Below are 19,478 nucleotides of genomic sequence, written 5' to 3'. Positions count from 1 at the left end.
GAGGCAGTTAGGGGCAATCAGGCTAGGAGGGGAAGGCAGTTGGGGTGAGCAGGCCAGCGGGGGGGTGGGGCAGTTGGGGGCGAGCAGGCCGGCATGTGGGGGAAGTTGGGGGTGAGCAGGCTGGCATGGGGGGGCAGTTGGGGGCAAGTAGGCTGGCAGTGGGGGGCAGTTGGAGATGATCAGGCCAGCAGGGGGGGGGGCAGTTAGGGGCGAGCAGGCTGGTGGGGGGGAAGTTGGGGGCAAACAGGCTGGCAGGCAGAGTGGTTAGGAATGATCAGGCATGCAGGCAGGTGAGTGGTTAGGAGCCAGCAGTCCTGGATTGAGAGAGGAATGTCCTACTGCTGGTAGTTGGACATCCCCCAAGGGGTCCCAGATTAGAGAGAGTGCAGGCCAGGCTGAGGGACAACCTCCCCACCATGCACAAATTTCATGCACCGGGCCACTAATTCAGACATAAGATACAATAAAATATTTTAATTATAACATTTAGTGGGTAGCTACTATGTATTCACTCATTTACATATAAATGGCTTAGTTGTCATTAATGTACTATTATTATTCTCATTTTAAATATAAAAAGGGAGGTTTAGATAAATCATACAGACTTCATAATGTCACACATCTGGATTACACTCAGATTTCTCCAACCTCAAAGCAAAATTCTGGTCACTCAAATTGTGCTCACTGGCTATCCTTTGGTGGTGTTTTAATGGGGGAAACATCAGATTTGCATGTTTATTAATGACATTTTTTCCAGTAAAACTAGAATAATCAGATATGAGAAGACTTAACATTTCCATTTACTTAGAGTAATCCACTGTGGGGAGAATATCTCATCGATTAATTTTTAAAAATATCTTTTTATTGACTTCAGAGAGGAAGGGAGAGGAAGAGAGAGATAGAAACATCAATGATGGGAGAGAATCATTGATTGTCTGCCTCCTGCATGCCTCACATAGGGAATCGAACTGTGACCTCCTGGTTCATAGGTCAATGTTCAATCATTGAGTCATAGATTAATTTTTAATCCGTGATTTTAGAAAGTCACCTCACCTTCTGGTTCTCAGTTTCCAAATCTCTAAAAGAAAGGAGTTGAAATGCTCTTAAAATTTCTTTACCTCTTTAAGATCTGTGGTCTTAAATTTATCAGCCATTGTATTAACTTCTATTGTATTAACTTGTACCAATAAAGAACTGTCAAGGAGTTAGAATGTTCTATGTCAGAAACCATCCACGTCAGAAATTGTTCTTTCAGAATGCTGAAGTCAGAACAAAGAGACGGAGACCAGTTTCATGAGAAATGTCATCAGGCTAAGGGTTAGGCTGTTCTTGCCTGCTACCCTGAGCAATATAAAAGGCAGCATGCTACTTACATTGAGCCTGGAGTTCTGCTCAACACACCGGTACTTTTCAGTCATTATCTTTCTCCACTGCTTTCTGCTATGCAGCTAGACTTTTCTTCCATGGAAGCTACATGTGCCTTTGAATTAGGAAGAGACCGTTGTCCCATTGTCAGTAAGCTCCATAACAAAGCCATCTAGGTTTTAGATGAGGGGCTGGACTGCTCTAAGTAGTAGACTTCATTTAAGTTCAGGAGCAAAGGCTGACATTTTCCTGTACATTGTTGCCAACTTCTGAGGTGACACCCTGTCTGGAAACTACAGACCATACGTCCTGACAACAAGGAGACTTTGTATAAAGAATCAGCCTTTTCCTCCCCAGCTGCCTGTGGAGAACGGCACAGGAAGTGTATCTTTCATGCATCATGCCTATGAAGTGACCATTCATTATAAAAACAAATTTATAATTTGTTTAATGTGGGTAGGAGGCATCTGGTGGCCAGCATAGTGCTAGTCAGAAATAAAATTAGAAGGCTGCATCAATAATTTGGAAAATTATGATACTGATACCTAGCATTTTTTCATTTAAAGAAAAATTCCTTATTTATTTGACTTATATGTCTGCAATCTTATTTTTTTAACATTGCAACCTCCAGGCATTTTATTGAGAAGTTCAATGCCAAGGCAAACCACATATGGGAGATTTTATATAAGAATGCAAAAATTTGTGGGAGGAGAGAATGATATGGTATTTAATGTGCCTTTAAGTACTCTCTAATTCTCTGGCAATGTAAGAAATTAATTTATTCTTCCATAACCAGCATAAAAAATCAAATAGAATAAAAGGTAATAATATTGCAGTAGACAGAATCCCTCACACGTTATAAAAGAAAGTCTTGCGTTGTGAAATTTTTGTTTGATTCATGTGCCTGTACAAGTGATTGTGGGTGTGTGTGCATGTGTGTGTGTACTAGTTTAAAAGGTAAAATGCATTTCTTAATGTGGGTGATGGCTGTTTTGAAGCCATTGGGTTATGGACAGCCTATCACTCTTTGCACAATGGTATAGAAAGAGGCTGTAGCCTGATTCTATGACATCACTGTTCCCCAGTGGTCTATAAGACAGACTAAATAGGTATTCACAAAAACATGCCATGATCCAAGATCACACAGAGAAGATTTGTATGGTGTTTTATATTACAGTTGCTATACAACTTGTACCCTGGCTTCCAGCATGAGCAGTTACATTTAATATGGTTTCAGTAGCCATTTGAGTTCTGACTTACAGACAACTGGCTGGAAAATTATTCTTACAAATACATTCTTTTGTCAGCTAGGGTTGCATGGACATAGAACAATCAATGACAGAAAAAGTACAGGTTAAACCCAATGATTAGTAGAAATAAGTCCCACTGGGGTTCAGAGAATGAAATGATCAACTCACCCAGGGATAGGAGTGGAGAACAACTTCCACAGGAAGGAGTATTTGAGCCAGGCAGACAGAAGGGGACTTGGATTATTCAGGAAATGGCCAGCAAAGGAATGGAGATATTCTTTTTTCCATTTTAATTATGTGATGACAAAAAATGAAAAAGATGTCATCAAATGATTTTTAAAGAATATGGCTTTGTAATGTCCTTCACTTTACAAATATTTCATGTTACTATCTTATGGGTAGAAAGGGGTGTAATTAACATCTGATTGATGTATAAAACTTGCTAGGCCCTCTACCATGAGCTTTACACCTCTAATCTCATTTATTCTCACCTCTACAACCTAATATAGTAGGCAGCATGATTTCCCTTTCATTTAGTGGCTAAATAACTTGCTCAAATTCACACAGTTTAAAAGTTAAAGATTTAAGTATAAATTAGCTTTGTCTGGTTTTAAGGCTAACTCTTCTAAGAACAACCTGATTCTTAGGAGTAAAGTCCAATTGGGAGGTTTTTTGACAAGTGGCACTCTGGTTGCCTATGTTTGAATGCTGTTCTTAGGTAAGAATGCAGCAAACCTCTCTGCAATTTTTGTTATTCTATTATTGAAAGAGAAATGTCTTAAAATTGCCCTCTGTGTGAATTAGTACCATATGCTAAGTTATGGCTTCAAATACTCAAGTGGTTATTTCTTGGACAGTACTAATGTCAACTAAAGTCAAAGAGTTGAGTGAAGGGTGTCCTCAATCATTAGATTCACTCTCCACTTGTACTGAAGGATTCTGAGAGAAACTTAATTCAGGGTATTAAGATTTAAAATACAAGTATTTTGAAACATCTAAATTTAAATGAAACAGACATTTCAAACTGCAGCATTCTATTTGGTCACTGCTTTGGGGTCAGTTATTATTTCCATTTAAAGTGATCGATTTTTCTGGCCGCATTTAACAGAGAAATCTCCTCTACTGGCCTCAAAGGCTAGTAGAGTTCCTCTTGCAACTGGGAGAGCCACCACTTTGGGACATATTGTGATCTCAGTTTAGATGCGAGGGGGATCATGTGAATGAAAATATCCCAAGGATGTGTCCTTTCACTCTGAGTTTTTTCAAAATTTCCGTGCTCTAACAACCACTGTTTTTAACTAGAGAGTTTTTCTAAATAATCTTATCATTTTATTATATCTTAGCCGATATTGCCAATATTCTTTGAGTATTTACTCTGTGCTGGAATAAAGGTTGTAATTTAAACTCTCAAACAAATATTTGAGATACTCTTATTATTTCTTTTGTATTAGGAAACTGATTCACATCAAGATTAAATGATTAACAAACTATAAACTTAGGCTGTGCAAGAAGTCTTATTTCAGCACTATAGCTTTGATCTGCTGCCTCCTGCATGCCCCCTGTTGGGTATTGAGCCCACAACATGGGCATGTTCCTGAATCTATCTGTGATCTCCAGGTTCATAGGTCGACATTCAACCACTGAGCCATGCCGGCTGTTCCTGTCACTTTTATGTGTCAAGGTCAACATAACTCAGGAAAAAGTTTAAAAATTGAGCCTACATAATTTTTGTTACTGAGAATTTTTAAAAAATTAACAACATGACTTGAGAATTTCTGTATAACTCTTAGAGAAAGAGGGCTGACTAGTAAATGTGTCTTATAAGGGCTATTATAATTCTAATGCTTCAGAGTAGGTAACTATTCGTGGTCAAAGTTTATTAATGTCTTTGAGTTTTATATCCTTTGAAAGAAATGCAAACTTTGAAGTATCAAAATGCTTTCCTTTTATGCTATACTTTAAAATATTTAAGAGTTATCATTCTTAAGTTACATTTAGAGGAGTATCAAAACACTGTCTTTTTACGCTATACTCTATGATATTTAGGGTTGGTGATTTTAAAGTTATATAGTTTTCTGAAACGTTTCCACTAAATGTGATGATTTTAACCATTAACACTGTGAAGGCAGATTTTCTGCAATCTGATTAACAATGGTTGAAAATCTAAGGAGACAACTTGTTATAAATATAATCAATAGCTCTATAGGCAGTTTTGTTCAGTGCCAAGGTTTTGAGACCAACACAATCCTATCTAATAAAGACAGAATAGGAATATGCAAATTGGCCATCACTTTGTGACAAAGATGGTGGCGCCCACAGCCAATAAGGAGGAAATATGCAAAATAACGTGACAAAGATGGTGGCGGCTGGCCCAGAGCGAAGGCGGGAAGTGGCGGCCTAAGCGAAGGCCCGGGTCCTGGGTGCAGGAGGGAAACCGGTGCCAGCAGCCAGGGGAAGGAAGGCCTATTCTTGCATGAATCTTCGTGCATTGGGCCTCTAGTAAAGATATAAGTTGCAAGAAATTCTCTTTCATTCGTTTTCTCTACATTCTTTCCATGCCTCTCAATGTACCATTCCTTCAGTGCATGGGACTTAGAGTCACTTGGCTGGCTCTTAGTACAGAGTAGTTGTAAGAAAGCACCTCATCAAATCATGCTGTGAGGGGAAAAGAAATTATTCAAGTGGTTGTTGAATGTCTTATAAGAACAACCGAGTGCTTAACTTTCTATATGGGGCTTCCAATTAAATATGCATGTTAAAACAGGACAAATAGTATGAAATACTATTGGCTCATGGTTTCATGAGCCAAGAGGTTTTCAGAGGAATGGAAAAGAGATATAAATATAAAAACAAGAAATTCAAGTAAAAATACTGGAATATTTTATTTGAATTGGTACAAATATTAGCATGAACTTGGGAATGGTGTTTATTTTTCTTAAAAAATACTCTGATATGTAATTAAAAGTGCAAAATGTTATTCTCATGAAGTAATTTTTCTATTCTCTTCCAAAAGAGATAAGTACCTACTGGGATTTGTACAAGCTCCTACCAGCAGGATAGCCTAGGAAGAGAGCACAAACTAGAGGTCATCGGGGGAGCATTGGCAGTGCGTTTCTCTCCTTATGTCTTCCTTTTAAAAAAAGTTTTGGTACCCTCTTCCTAAAACAGGAAGCAACTAGAATTAAAGTTGATGTTGGCCACCAGGTGGCATTGATGCCTCAGTAACATTACTTGAACAATACGAGCACAATTTGCCTTTCTTAATTCACCACCTCACCTCCATATTCATAAACATTACTTTTTCACATTTATAACTTCTCTTCTAAGAGGAAAACATAACCCCATTTAACCAACTTTAATTTTCTTAGGCTCTGTGTGCTACCTATAATCTCTAAGGCTTTTCTGCATAGTTTCTTTTTTTTTTTTTTTTTCCTGCCTTTCATTGCATTTTAAGCTTGGTTCCTTCCTCTTATGTCCTCCCTGGTATCTTGCAAACATGCACAGAAAAATCTGAAAACATTCTAGAACTATTCCTAGCATTTTACCCAGCTGGGCATTAAGCTCAATCTTGGATGTTCCTCTTAGCTTTTCCTCCCCATCGCATCCTTCCTCCTATACCACAGGAAGGCTTTCTCTGAGAAGAGCAAGATGAACTATTTACTTTTAGTTACCTGTGCCCGGCTCTGCTAAATTATCTTTTCTGCCTCACAGAAGCAGAAAAAGAAAGCAAAGCGAATGAGCATAAATCTCTTGTGATTTTGTCTTCTCTTAACAGGCATTTCTAAAATTTGCCTTTAGGGATGTTGAGCTTTGAGACTTTCTTCATCTTGTTCCTTTTTTGTTGTTGTTGTTGTTTCTTCAGCTGGAAGTAAATGAAGTCCATATACAAGGAGACTTCTTTAACTAGATGTTACTGCCAACTTCCACGTCAAATATAAACTACCTCCGTTAAAGCAGCTGCGCGTCTGTAGAGAACTGAGCATAAAACCAGAAATAAAGATGGAAGTTAACTTGGAAATGATCCTGTCAAAGCATCTGAAACATTTTTAGAAAAAGGACCAACATCTATGTTCTCTAGAGCATATGGGTTAAGAGGGAGGGCTTTACCAAAACCAGAGCCTGACACTGGGCCATGGGAAGAGATATAATTGCCACTTATATTTCTCTCCCAGCAAGAATCTGCACAGACATAAATGCTGGATTACAGAGTAGAGCATTATGCGCAATGGCAGTAACTGCTGAGGAACCACTGAGATATTTTACATGGGAAGAGACCATATTATTAGTTAGAGAATCATGAGCCAAATGTTCATTTGTCTAAAAAGCTGATTCTTGAAGGTGTTACATGTGTTTCACAAGGTCACATATCTAGCTGTGGGTCAAAAGTAGGTTTACAGGTGTAAGTACAGAGTTTATTCTTATATTATTATTTATTAATTAATGTATTATTTTCCATACAAACAACTGTAAATTGATTAAATTTATCTTTTTTCATGTTTTGCTCATGTTCAAAATTCAACTACAGTCTACTTTATTGTTATCATACCTCCTAGAAAATTCAGCAATAAAATGTTGCCCTTGGCTGCCTCATGGTGGTGAGTCACAATGAAAATAAAACCTCTTTTCACTCACAGTACCTCTAAATATAATATTGTGAAACTCTTGAGGAGGTCTTATTGAGCAGATATGTATTTTTTAAATTATGGGAATAAATATTTATGTCTGTGGTATTAGTTTAACTCTGAAGGAACAATAATGTAATTATTTCTAACTTCTTTGCTAAGCTTTTGACAACTTATACATTTAAGATAATGTATAAAATATTATAAAACAAGGAACATGTTTGAACATAAAAACACATTATATTTTATGAGGAAATTAATTTATTTTGTATATATATGTACTTGGCCTTTAAGGGTAAAATCTCCAAAAGCATAAACTATTGCAGTACTCTCTGCTTCTATTAAAGAAGATTGAAAACCTTAAGTTCAGCACAATGAAATAGAACAGCAAGTCAGAACACAGCTATCTTATTCATAAAAACATACAAGATACAGATAAGACATTTCTTATAATGGTAGGCATATTTTTGGCGTAACAAGAAATAATAAAGGAAGTATGATTTTCAGAGATGTTTAAGTGAATAATAGTATGCTATCACCACATTCTATCTTTCACATTATTATTCTTAGCTAGCTCATATTCCTTTTTCCTGAACAAAAATATCAGTGCTATAAAGCTCCAAGATTCAGATCAGATTTTTATAAATTAATCCCAGTAAGCACTTTCTGTATGGAGAAGTTAAAAGCCATTATATGGAAGCTATAGTAAAAAAAAACAAAACAGCACCCAAAAATAATTTTCTAAATAGGCCTTTCTAGAGTTAATCTAAGCATGTTAATGGTGTTTCTGTTTCCTTTTAAAAGGAAATGGTTTTAGTTTAACTTCATAATTTTAAAGCTTAAATCTTTTCAAAAGAGGAAACAGGGGACCGATAGAAGTAAGTGAAACATTGTGGATAAAGTAGAAGCCTGACTTGGTGATCACAGTGTAACCTCAGACTCCTCGCTCTTCTTGGGATGATCCAAGTCCCGGTGTGCCTTAAATCTCTTCTCTGTGAAATGCTCTTCAAAATTTTCCCCTCACTAAACTCTCTATCCTTCATCTCCATTTCCTGGTCATTAAATGATAAAGCCATTCACTTGATGCTTGAAGTAAAAAAAAGCATGTGTAGCTAATTTCATTTAACAATTTCTTTAATCAGTCTTTTGAGATCCTACTGTGTGCTAGGGTAGTGATCGGCAAACTCATTAGTCAACAGAGCCAAATATCAACAGTACACCCATTGAAATTTCTTTTGAGAGCCAAATTTTTTAAACTTAAACTTCTAACGCCACTTCTTCAAAATAGACTCTCCCAGGCCGTGGTATTTTGTGGAAGAGCCACATTCAAGGGGCCAAGGAGCCGCATGTGGCTCGCGAGCCGCAGTTTGCTGACCACAGTGCTAGGGGCATAGCTGTGGAAAACATAATAACATGAATACCCCCCGCCCCCGTCTCCTGGAGCTTTCAATTCTGATAGAGGCAGAGAGACAACAAACAAATAATCTATATAATAAAAGACTAAGCAACCGTTACAGCAGAATGACCAGAACGACTGGTCGCTATGATGCATGCTGACCACCAGGGGGCAGATGCTCAATGCAGAAGCTGCCCCCTGGTGGTCAGTGCACTCCCACAGGGAGAGAGCTAACTCAACCAGAAGCCGGGATCATGCTGGCAAGCACAGCTGCAGTAGCGGGAGCCTCTTTTGCCTCTGTGGAAACATTAAGGAGCAGTGATCTGAGCAGTAAGGAGCAGCAGGCAGGCAGGCGGTAAGGAGCGAGGGGTCCTGGACTATGAGAGGGTGCAGGCCGGGCTGAGGGACCCCCCTACCCTCCTAGTGCACGAATTTCGTGCACTGGGCCTCTAGTACATCATATGCAAGCTGGTAATCAAGGGGTATAAAGAACAGTAATGCAAGGGAACAAAGCAATGGGAAGACAGAAGATCTTATTTTAAACTGTATATTTGAGAAAGACCTCTGTAATGAGGTGACATAAACAAAGAACTAAGGGAATTTAAGGGAGCAAACTAAGTAGCCATATGGGAGGAAATGGATTTCAGACACAGAATACAATAACTGCAAAGTCACTGAAACAGGAGCATGCCTTGTGTGTTTGAGAGTGGTGGGAGCTGATGAGAGGTGGGAGAGGGAAGGAGATGAGGTCTGAGAGGTAGCCAGGGGAAAAGTCCTAGGGACTTGAATTTGTAGTCTAATAAGGTAAAAAGGTTGGTGTTTGCATTCTGACTTATTTTTTAATTTATTAAGGTAACATTGGTTAATAACATCACATAAGTTTCAGGTGTACAATTCTATAACACACCATCTGTTTATTGCATTGTGTGCTCACTACCAAAGTTTAGTATCTTCTGTCACCATATATTTGGCCTCCTCTACCCTCTTTATCCTACCCCCATTTCCATTCCTCCTCTGGTAACCATCATTCTCTTGTCTGTATTTATGTTTGTTTCGTTTGTTCATTTGTTGCTTTCTGCTTTATGTTTTACACCAGAGGCCCGGTGCATGAAATTCATGCACAGGGAGAGGGGGAGGGTCACTCAGCCTGGCCTGCACCCTCTCGCAATCCAGAACCTTTCAGGGGATGTCCTACTGCAGGTCCATGGGATCGGGTCTAAACCAGCAGTCGGATATCCTTCTCACAATCTGGGACCCCTGGCTCCTAACTGCTCACCTGCCTGCCTGATTGCTCCTAACCACTGGCCTGCCTGCCTGATCACCCCTAACCACTCCCTGGGTGAGCAGAGCCAGCCCGGGTGAGGGGGCCATGGTCGTTCTGGTCTCTGGTCATTCTGGTCGTTGCACTGTTTCGGTCACTGGGCTTTTATTATATAGGGTGAGTGAAATCATATGGTTCTTATCATTTTTAATTTGACTTATTTCACTTAGCATGGTACCCTTAAGATTTATCCATGTTGTCACAAATGGTAATATTTCACCATTTTTATAGCTGAGTGGTATTCCATTGTATATGTGTACCACATTTCCTTTATCCAATCATCCATCAAAGGACACTTTGCTTTTATCCATGGCTTGGCTACCATGAATAATGCTACAATGAACATAGGAGTACATATATATTTATAAATAAGTGTTCTGAAAATTTTTGAGCACATACTTACAATTTAAAAAGGAGAATAATTAGGCCTTGAACTTCCATCCTCACAAGCATCAATCAGAACAGTGAAAGAATCACCCTTGGTTCTGGCCTTTGCACCCAAGCTCTGCATCTTTACCTGGGCAGGTATAGAGGGAAGCTCCATTGCAGCAGCAGACAGTCTCTGAGAGTCCTCTCTTTACCTAGATATAGAAGAGTTGGGCTATGTCATTTCATTCATTTTTAAAAGTTTTTATGATATTTTCCAATTTGATGACTGGTGTGTTTCTTTGCATTCCAACACCCAAATCTGATCAATTATGACTATTCAGTGAAAGAGCTGACTTTTTAAAGTTACACATATTTTTTCACCAAAATAAGCAGGATCATTTGACTTCTTTTTGGATGGAATTTGAGTAAGTTATCAACAAAAAGCATAAATGAAATCTTTGTTATAACAAAATGAACCAAAATATTATTACCAATAATTTTTTGTCAGTTCCTTGAAAGAACTTTTTGTTTCATTAAGGGAAAAAGTCAGTGGACACTGTTAAAATTATAACACAATATTTTGTGAAAATAAAAAACACACACATTTAGTTGTAGAAGGATGTCTAAAAATGGAGTAAATGAATTTAAATCTGTTTCTCTCCCTCAAAACAGTGAAATGAGTGCTTCTCCAAAGAAACACTATAATATGTGTGTCCATTATCCTGTTATACACTTGCTGTACATGTGTGGACTGAAGAGTCAATCTTAGAGTTAATGTATCAATGCTTCTGAGAGCAAATACACATGTAAATGAATTTCTTCAACTTCTTCCAACAACAAAATTTTGTAAAGAATGTATTTAGAATGGAAAGATAGCCACATTTACTATAATTGATTAATTTTTAGCATAAATTCAAGGGTTCTTTGAATTGTATGTTTTTATTTTATTTTAAATAGTTTTATTGATTTCAGAGAGAAAGGGAGAGGTAGAGAGAGATAGAAACATCAAAGATGATAGAGAATCATTGACGGGCTGCTTCCTGCATGCCCCACACTGGGACTTGAGCCTGCAACCCGGGCACATGCTCTGACCTGGAATCCAACCATCACCTCCTAGTTCATAGGTCGATGCTCAACCATTGAGCTATGCCAGTGGGGCATAAATGTAGTTATTTTTAATAATGAGATGTGGGAAAGTAGAATGGGACTGTGATAGAAATTGGTTGAAAGGATCTGAGAATGAATCTTTCTTTTGCTGTTTAGTAATTCTGTGATCCTGAATAAATTTCCAATCACATTTGAACTTTCATTTCTTCTTCCAAACTACATGAACAATAACATATATATGTATATATAAATATATAAATTAATTTAGTCATTAATTAATGTAGGCAGTAAATAAATATTACTGCATTCATCTGCATCTAAGAGACATCCTGGTTAATATTACCATATGAAAGTGTAGAAAGAAAGCACAAATCACCTTATATGGGAAAAACAACCCAGTTGTCTTTTCCTCCTATATCTTCCTTTCCTGTGTGTCTCCTTTACTACTCACACAGAATACTTTACTTCTGACACTTGCAATCACCGTACTGAGGAGGTTTCTCCCCATACCAAGCAATTCTCCACAACACCAGCTGGGTGTTCTACAATCTAATGTAATTCTAACACTGTCTACCTGGAGATAGTGTCATATCCCACAAGTTAAGGGCTCAGTCCCACAGGACTGTTCACACCTTACTTCAGATCAAAAGTAGCAGGTCCCCATTTACACCTTCTGTTGAATTTGGCTACTAATCAGAGGTTCCCACAACCCCTTCCTCAGGTTTAATTAATTTGCTGGAGATGCTTACAGAACTTAAGCAAACACATGTTTACAAGTTTATTAAAGGACTAGAGGCCCAGTGCATAAAATTCATGCACAGGAAGGGTCCCTAGTGGCTGCGGCCGTCTGCCAGGGCCTCCCTTTGTTCTGCGCTGCTTCTTGGTGGTCAGCACACATCATAGCAAACAATTGAACTCCCGGTCAGTCGAACTCCCAAGAGCACACTTTGCATATTAGGCTTTTATATATATAGATAGATATGATAAAGGATACAGATGAACAGCCAGATGAAGAGATAAGTGTGAGGTCTAGAAGGGTCTGGAGTACAGGCGCTTCTGTCCCATGGAGGTGGGATGCATCACCCTCCAGGTGTGGATATATTCATTAACCTGGAAGCTCTCCAAACTCGTGCTATTGGAGTTTTATGGAGGCTTCCTCAAGTAAGCATGATCAATCATTAAGTCTATTTTCAGTCCCTCTCCCCTCTCTACAGAAGTGGTTGGGGAGGCTGAAAATACCAAACTTCTAATCATGGCTTGGTCTTTGTTGTAAGCAGCCCCCATCCAGGAGCTCACCCAGAGTCACCTCAGTAAAATAGAAGAGGCTACTAGTGGTCTCGTTGATTAGGAATTTACAAGGGTTGGGAACCATGTTTCAGAAATGAGGTCAAAGATAAATATTAAAACAAGAAATGCCCCTACTGTTCTTATTACTTAGGAAATTACAAGGGATTTAGAGCTCTGTTCCAGGAATTGGGGCAGAGACCAATATGTATATTATCTGTTATTTTTTACACCCATGGGTACATATTAAAATAAGAACAATTTTAGTTAAAATATTCATATACTTTTCTATAGTAATTTAAGCTCTCCTTTCTTTGAGAAACCAATTATGTTTATTACACTCAAAAAGGGAAACAACTTCTAAAATTGTTTCTTTTGTTTTTGAACTTAAGTTTGTTGTGAAATAATACGATCTTTATTTCTCCTATTTTAAACATCTTAAACATCCCGATAGTTGCTGGGTTAGACTAGCCAATGGTATTAATGGTTGGCAATCTAAGATGCTATGGATTGATTTAATCAGACTAAGCCTTCCCCCTCCCCCGCCCCCCACCAAGCTAATTCAGAGAAGAAAGAGCTGTTAAGAAGAGAGGTAGAGTACCCAGGCCAATGGAAAGGACATACCCTTAGCCATAACCATTAAGCAGGGATTCAGGTGTCTTGTCCCAACAATGTGCAGGGAAGCTGCTATATCTTTTTTTTTTTTTTTTCTGCTGGGGGGATCACCCACTCAGGTTATGGTCAGTGAAAGCTTGATGCCTTCTCAGTGAAAAAAGATGGCATTGGGGGAATTTGTCCCTTGAGAGATACTTCACCTGTTCTGAAATTCCCAGATATAATAAAGAAAACAGAGGAAAGTTAAACTAGATAATAAAATAGTAAACTAGTAAAGGATGATGAGCACCTGAGGTTTGTGCAGGCGAGGGCATGGGAGCTCTGCACTCTTCCCCCACACCTTGCCCTATGCTAGTCCATCTGGCTAGTCCTCAATTTTATCCCTTTATAACAAACTGGTAATTAGTGAGCAAAATGTTTCTCTGAGTTTGGTGAGTCACTCTAGCAAATTAGTGGAACCCAAGGAAGAGGGAGCCATTGGAACCTCCAATCTATAGCTTCTTGGTCAGAAGCACAGGTGCAACCTGGATTTGCAACTACCATCTAAAGTCCCAGGGGAGGGAGTAGTCTTGTGACCTATAAGATAAAACCCAAATTTCTTTACCTTTCCATTATACATGACCTCATTTAGGACATGACTTCTATCACAATATCAGTCAATGTGAAGTTTCCTCAGTAACAGTACCAAAGGCTTGCTATTGATACTTCCATATTCATTATATATCTTGCTACCTTGATAAGCTTTGTAACTAGAAATCAAAATTTTTAAGTTTTTTTTTTCTCTTGGATTTCTGAAAATATCTTTCTGTTACATTTGTCTTCAGCTTCAAATAGTTGGAAGTGAGTAGTAATTTTGGTGATCACATTATATTTCCATCAAAATTGTATAGATGATTCCATTGTCTTCTGACATGTAAAATTGCTGAAGAAAAGTCTTCTACCTTTTATCAACTGTTTTATATGTCCCAGCACCACTCTAAGTATACAAATTACTCTTCAGGATCACCTTTATATTTTCTCTGCTTCAGATCAATCATTTTCTTCATTCTTTTTGTCTTTTACAGCTGTACTCTGCCAGATGTTCTTACATTTTTTTAATCTCTGAATTGATATTTCTCAATGTCGAGGTTACATTTAATCCATCAAGTGTCCATTTTCATTTTTTCCTTATATTTTTATGTTTTAATCTCTGTTTTTATTCTATAATAATGTTTTTATTTCAACTTATGCTCTTCTTATATATTTCTACTCCTCTTCTATCACATCTGTGTGTGTGTATATGTGTGTGTATTCTTCTGGTTCTCAAAGTAAATTAATTTCAGAAAAAAATTTTTTGAGCTTTAAAATTATGTTTGCTTCTCTTTGTAATGAGATTTTGCTATAATGACTGACTACCATAAAAATTCCTCCATACTTAGTATTTGTCAACCAATAACATGTGTGAAATGACCTTGGGTTAACTTTGTTTGCATTCTGTTATAAATTCCTTCTCAGATATACAGCTGGATATCATGTTGATGTACACAGCACATAATCTAATTTTCATATCCTTAGAAAGCTGCTTCTAGTACAACTCTACACGGAAGTGTAATCTACTTTCATGTCCATTGCTTGTTCTCCAACATATGATGTGATTCATTCCTTCATCCAAAAGCATTAACTATTACTTAGGCATGACTCTAGCCTCTGAAAAAAAAAAAAAAAAAACAAACCCACAATAAATTAAACAAACTCCTTGACGCCCTGGAGCTTAAATTCTCATCATGGGAAATTGAAAACAATATGAGTGGGTAATTACTTAGAATGTCAGATGATGACAAATGTTGAGAAAATTGAGACAGAGTGAGAGGAATAATATGGCTATTTTTCATGGGATCATTAGTGGAAGCCTTAGTGAGAGGTGATAAATGTGTATGAAGGAAATGAGTGAGTCATGCAGCTGTCTCTGGGAAGAGCATTATAGGCCAAGGATGTGGCAAGTACCAAGTTCTTGAGTTGGAAACATGATTGACGGGTTTACAGAATTTTAAGGGGACCGATGAAACTGGGACAAAGTGAAGGAGAGAGAAGTTGAAGGTAAAATGGGAAAGATTTAAAAGGTAGTGAGGAGATCAATATATTCCATAATGAGTACATTTTAAACAACACTTATACTTGTTATTATATACCATCAGAGCCACCCTTATCACTACCCTCAGAGCTCCATATAGGGAAAACATTTAACTTTTAGAATGTGGCATGCCATGATCAATCTCCTGCCTAATTTTCTCCCAGCCTCTTCCACCATCGCTATTTCTTATCTAGCTGTTTTCTGGAAATTTTATCTGTAAGATGTAGTGATAAAAAAGAAATATATGAAAAAATGAGATTAGAGCTTGAGTTTGGAGTAGAAGCAGCATTATAATTTACTCAAAGAGAATCATCCATGCAATAGCTTAGAGCTAGTTGCCCAGTTTACAGGTTGTTCCAGTCATCGAATTTACGGATAGGGGCAGATGCAGACAGATTATTCTTTTCAATCTACTCTCTTGTGACTAGACTAACACTGTGTCAGGCCAAGTAGCACAGGTAGCTTACCAAAAGCATGTTTCAGTATATTCACTCAACATTGTAGTTAGTGAACATTTGGTTTCTATTAGAATCATTCAATCAACTTACTGTTACTTTTAGAGTATATGTGTGTCTGTTTGCATGCATATGCATATTTTCCTTTTGATTTCCTTAGTATTTGATTTGGACATTGGGAAAGATAGTAACAAAATATACTAATAAGATACAATTTAAATCCAAAAATAAAATCTAATTTTTAGATTTTGGGGAGTGGGTCTTCACAAGTTCAGAATATATCTAGGTAGAATAACATAGTCTGAGACTCTGAAAAAAAGTGTCAATTTAAGAAGGTTGATTCCCACACAAAAATTAAATTTATTTACATAGACTTGAATTCTCCCCGATTCAGAGGAAAGGAGAGATTCATATGAATCTGAAATGACTGCATAGGAAGTTATATAATGAGCTCAGCCACTAAATAAACATATTGGGAAGAAGGAAGAAGGGGCATGCAACCTAGAATAAATATAGAAGACAGCAATAGATATGAAAGATGGGCCAGAGAAAGCTTAGTCTTAAAAATGTAAAGTACATAAAATAAATATGATTAGGTATGATCAGATGAACAACAAAGAGCTTGCTTGTGAATGGATTCATGGGAATGATGAACTGTTCAATCCCTTACTTTTTAAATTCTTTCTGTCAAGTAAAATAATTCTTAGACTAGAAATCCAGGAAAAAGAAAACATTAGCATGAGGGAGCTGAAGGCCAAAACAGATGAATACACCTTCAGATATCACCTATCAACTCGGCATTAGTTCAGCTCTCCTGTCTTAGGTTTGTTACCTCCCAGGGGCTAAGGGAACTTGCAGATGAAATTGTTAAACAGCTGTCAACCACCATGAAGCAAGATCAAGTTATTGAATGAATGAACAAAAACCAAGTAATTTTTAACTCGGGTTTCAAAAACGTAAAAAACATAGTGGAGAAGATTTGATTTGGGGTGGTGGGCACACAGTGCAATATACAGATCATGTAACATAGAAATCCACACCTGAAACCTATATGTTCATGTTGATCAATGTCACTCCAATACATGTAATTTAAAATTAACATATATGTCACAAAATATACCCAGTGAATCTGAGAACAACTCTAGGGAAAGTTTTAGAGAGAATTACCTATTTACTTTGCAAAGGAAATGAGCATCAATGAAGCCACCGTGAGTTAAATAAAAACAAGTTATTCCAGACTCTATTATTTCTGAAAAAAAAATTAACTGAAAAAGTATTTTAGCCAGGCATAACTTCTTGCCAAAACTGATATTAGAAGAATAATGTTCTTATAGAAAAACAAAAGATTAATGAAAGTAATAAAAATGTCATTTATGTGTATATATATTTTTAAATATGGTATCTCCTTCCAGAAAAAAAAAGCAATGTGACTCACATTTTCTCTTATTTAATTTTTGCAGGTTATCAAATTTAACTGAGAAACTATGGGAGTATTCAGTAAAATGGCTAAAGTACAGAAAATGCATAAATTCAACAGCATTTATAAAGACAAATAACAACAATTTAGAATATTATGGATAGTGCACAATAGCAACAAATCATATAAAACCATTATGAGTAAATATGACTAGAAATGTGTGAGACATATGACAATGAATCTCTACTGATGGACAAAGTACAATGTGTGAATGTATGGAGACATATACGTGGTCTAGTTAATACCGTACTCATGTTAATTCTCTCCAAATTTATATACTATATATCATTTTACTTCTGATCAGGACTTTCATTGGTGTTTGACATAATGGTTCTGAAATTCATCTGGAAGTAAAAATATACAGGAAAAATTCAGTTTAAAAAATGAAATCTTGCCAGGCGGGTATGGCTCAGTGGTTGAGCATCTACCTATGAACCAGGAGGTCATGGTTCAATTTCAAGTCAGGGCACATGCCTGGTTGCAGGCTCGATCCCAAGTGGGAGTCGTGTAGGAAGCAGCTGACCAATGATACTATCTCATCATTGATGTTTCTATCTCTCTCTCTCCCTTTCTGAAATCAATAAAAATATGTTTTTAACAAAATGAAATATTGCTTTACCAGATATTCAGTTGTATTTTAAAAGTATAACAATGAAAACATGTGGTATAGGTGTTAGAACAGAGAGATGAATGGAACAAATAAAACATTCAATAAAATTTTTCTCTGTGTTGTAATAATCATCTCTATCATCATCACTTACACTGGTTGAGTATCTACTATGGCCAGCCACTATTCTGAGTTCTTTTATATATTAACTTGTTTAATCCTCATGATAATCCTGTATCATAGCCCTAACTTTGCTTTTTCACTCTAATTTTTAATACGATTATTTAACCACTTGGCATAGTGCCAGTGTGAGTCTAATGAAGGAAGTAAAGGAAGGGTTGACATTAAGAGGTTGAATCAAACAGAATAAAAAGAACTGGACTGCGTTGTAGGAATGGAAGACATTCCTTGAGCTGAGGTTAAGAGAGCCACATGCTCCCTTCACTTCAACAAGATTTCTGTGATTCACATAGGAAAATAGGGACTATCAGTATTCTTTCTGAAAATAAGTTTACTGCTGACAACCCAGTATGAGTCATAGGGTTCTCAGAGAAGGGCAATGGCAGACATCAGTGGGGGAACTTGATATGCAGGGTAGACAAGTCCAGATAGTGCACGGCTCCTGGCTGTATAAGGCATCACAGTCTCATGGCAAAGTGTTAAGCAACTTGAGGAACAACAAGCAAGAATCAGTCTTCATACAACTATTCCAGATAGATGTTTTAAAGGTGTCTTAATCTACAGGAAGAAGACCAGTGATACGCATGTATTGAGAGTCACAAATTATAGAATACAACATCTTTCTCTAGTTTTTACATCTAGTGATGCAAGAGTTTCCTCCGGCCTGTCTTTTGAAAAGTCACAAACTTGACACACCGATGACTCATTCTATGATAGAATCCACCCAGAATCAATACTCTGCTGGAGTGGGTAGACCAGATGGCTAGGTAAGGCAAAATGGATTAGGCCAGGACTCTGAGAAAGCACCACATAGTCTGTGAGCAGGGGTTGTGGTTTCCCATGAATGAGTTTTTATCTTTTCCAGTTTCCCTCTACTACAGATGGTCAACCTGACAAGAGAGACCAGAGCTGTTCAAACTGGAGTGATAGGCAACAACCAGGAGAGGGCATGCACTCTCCAGGAATGCCAAGAAATCCCAAGCTAAAAAAACAGACATTCAGACAGTTAGGAAAACAGTGATCTCAGGAGACCAGAAAACTTAAGGTTGTTTGGGATATATAAGACTGTGTATGCATGTGTATTTCTTCTGGGAAGATATTTTTTGAAATGATAACTGCATTGGGTGCCATTTACTTTTTAAAAAACATATACATATACATTTTATTGTGTAATAAATGTAAAAAGATGTTAGACTAAAAAGAACTTAATTCCATTCTTATAAATTTATATTAATAATACCAATGTATGTCTCATGCTTCTAGGATTTGTGTGAGTGGAATGTATAGCAAACACATTATTGCTTGAAACTAAATTCTTAA

Source organism: Cnephaeus nilssonii (assembly GCF_951640355.1).
Source record: "Cnephaeus nilssonii genome assembly, chromosome: 3".
NCBI lineage: Eukaryota > Metazoa > Chordata > Mammalia > Chiroptera > Vespertilionidae > Cnephaeus > Cnephaeus nilssonii.
Note: the sequence above shows the minus strand (reverse complement) of the source record.